This window comes from Manacus vitellinus, unplaced genomic scaffold (genome assembly GCF_001715985.3).
Source record: "Manacus vitellinus isolate BGI_N305 unplaced genomic scaffold, ASM171598v3 scaffold_29_pilon, whole genome shotgun sequence".
Lineage (NCBI taxonomy): Eukaryota > Metazoa > Chordata > Aves > Passeriformes > Pipridae > Manacus > Manacus vitellinus.
In genome coordinates, this window is record NW_021940207.1 from 8680417 (window position 1) to 8683439 (window position 3023).

Here is a 3023-nt window from a genome sequence, read left to right on the forward strand (position 1 = left end):
TTTTATTAACTAGAATTTCTATTTCCTTTTTACAAGTATCATAAAAACATTAATCTCACAAAAGTGTTAGGTTAGTAACAACCCTTACCGACCAAAAAATCATAGCTGAAAAAAATTACTTGTTGCTTTAAAATTAATGACCTAAAGTCCCATAAAGTGACTTTTTTTTTTCTGTGTTGTTTTCTTACAACACAGAAAATACTGTAAGACGGATTACCTCTGTAAGGAGTCTCTCTGCTGAAACATAAATTCTGAGTATTCCTAAATTTAATGTATTTACATTTCCTTATTTCACATAATATTTTTAATGAGACATTTTGTATTTTAAGCTAGCTACAAGTCTGCACCAAGGAGCTCATGTTCCTCCCACAAAAACTGAGTAACTGTCACATTGTTTACTGTCACTTTACAGTGACAATTCATGAAAAATAACTCCTATTTCCAAGTCTCCAAAATTAATGCTCTTAAACATTAAACAATTATCTATACTTAAACACCTATTTTTAAATTTCTAAACATGACACAGAAATACTCATTGTGCTCCTAGAATCAATTAGCAAGTCAGTGCCATGCTCACCTTCCCAAGCTTTCCCACTATTGCTGGTCTGTCTCCCGCTGGGTGAGGAGTCCAGCAGGAAGCAGCACAACTGAAGTGACATCTTAATGAAGCACTTCTTAGTGCCCAGAGACCATATAGCACCCAATCACTCATCCCACATATGCCTGTTTCCTTGAGGAGGACTGATATGGATTAATCCTATTGAGTTTAAATGCCTAGATCTTAATTTACTTAGTAAAAAGCAGAATGGTAGCTTAAACTACATGGCAGAAGAGTCTGTTCCACAGATTTATCACCACCAAAAAAAAAAAATGAAATTTCAGGAGAGAAAGCATGCAGAAATTTTGGAATGCAGCAGAAATATGTGCTTCTATTATTATAGACAATTTCATAATTTCTACTTTCCCCAAGGCAATCAGTCTATCAGACAGAACCAGATTAAAAATCCCAGCGTGGCTGACCCAGCAGCTCTTTCACCACAGCATAAGAGCTGCCATTTTAGGGTGCAAACCACCCTATGAAAACAATCACAGCACACAGTACCAGAAGTAGGGATTTGCTCTGGCATGGCAAACAAGTCTTGTGTTGCTGCCAAGCTTCTCTTGGGAGCAGCCTTGGTAGGACGTGACTAAACCACCTTGCCCATGGTGAAGAGACTAGTCGGGAGGTTTGAGTTTCAGGCCTCAAAGACTTTGGAAATTCTGAGGAGTGCACACATTAGTTTAACTATTTTTTTAAATCTCTGGTAACAGTAGAATAATGAAATCCCTTTGGAAAGATCAAAGATATATAAATGTCAATGATTAAGATGAACAAGATATCAGCTTTTAGACAAATTTATCCAACAGGTCTTAAACTAGTGAAACAGTTATCTGTGTATGCAACCCTAAGCCCACAATAACTAACTCTTTTAAAATGAAGGAATTATTGAGAAGATTTAAATTTATGAGCTATAACATTTTATAATTTGGGGTATGAATAATATTCTGCCTCATACAATTAAGTATTCAGCCACAATTAAGTGCCTTATACAGGCAATGACAAGTAAAATTAAATGTATATTCAGTTATTCCTCATTGAATATATCATACTATCTAAGAAAAGAAAGAATGAGAGTCCATACCTGATGCCAGCTATGTCACTGATAAAAACCTCACTAGCTTCAATTAAATATATCTTGATTCTATACATCAAGCTTGGAAGGACTAGAAACATTGTAGAAGAAAAATAATCAGCTCAATGGAAAAGAATAATTTCATACTACTTTATATCATCCTAACTTTAGTTTCCCTTTGTTATAAGGGGACAAATTAGTGCAAAGAGAAACAGCAGGACACGTGCAAAGTAGGAGAATGGGAGATGTGGAGTTAAAAAAAGGAGTTTGATAAATCAGCAAACATTCCAAACTATAAAAAATCTGGAAAAGAAAACCTCTCAGGCAATACATGGTTTGGAAAGAGCTAGGTCCTGACTCTTACATAGAGATAAATCCTTTAAATTGCATTCAAGTAAATATAATCTTGTCGGTAACATACAGCCTAATATTTCAGCTTTTCTACATGGCAGTGTTTTTAATCAGTCTATTCTACCACTGATTATTAATGAGATGAAAGGATGAATACACTAATTGAATGAAAGTGGGAAATACTGGACCTAGCATTATTTTTTTTTTGGTAGTGCCTATTATTATTAAGGAAACATCTGCCAAGAGAGCCCTGAAAGTGGGTTGATAATCCTTTTCTCACCAAAAGCATGCATGTAGAAGCACACAATCTGCTTTATGCATAATTTATTTCTGAGGCTTAGCAATACCAGTCTCTCTGATGAGCTATTGTGAAGAACTACCTTTATCCTCCTTGGACACCTGGATGTAATAGCAGTAACCAAGTACACACCTCTGCATAAAAAGCTACAAATTCATCCAGTTACATTTAGAAGCACCAAAACAAATAATTATGTAAATAATAAAGCCATGAGATACATTTAGCATTCCCTCCATGTGACCAGCTGAATCAAAGCTGAAATCCTATAATTAGTAATTTTATCACAAACATAATACACTGGAGAACAGAGAAGTCACTCTTACTGCTTCATTTTCAAGCCCCTTCACTGACACAATCCTCAAGCTCCAAGTACTGGGAAAATACTCACCAAAGAATATATCCTCCTCCAAAAAGTAATGAGTACCGTTCCACCATATGTAGGTTTAATTTATTTGACTTCCAAAAAAAGAGGGTAAAAGGACAAAAACATGAATCCCCTTTCTCTCTCCTCTATTGCATTGATTTCTGTGGTAAGCCATGCAATGGAGAAGGTGGACATTTAGCAGAACTTCCATCAATATTCCCAGGCATAAACTCTATTCTAGTTTTAATCCGTAGAGAACACAGAATCAGATGGAAAATTTTATCTCCTAATAATAAATCTCTCAGAAAACAACATCTTTTCACTATGAAAACTGTAG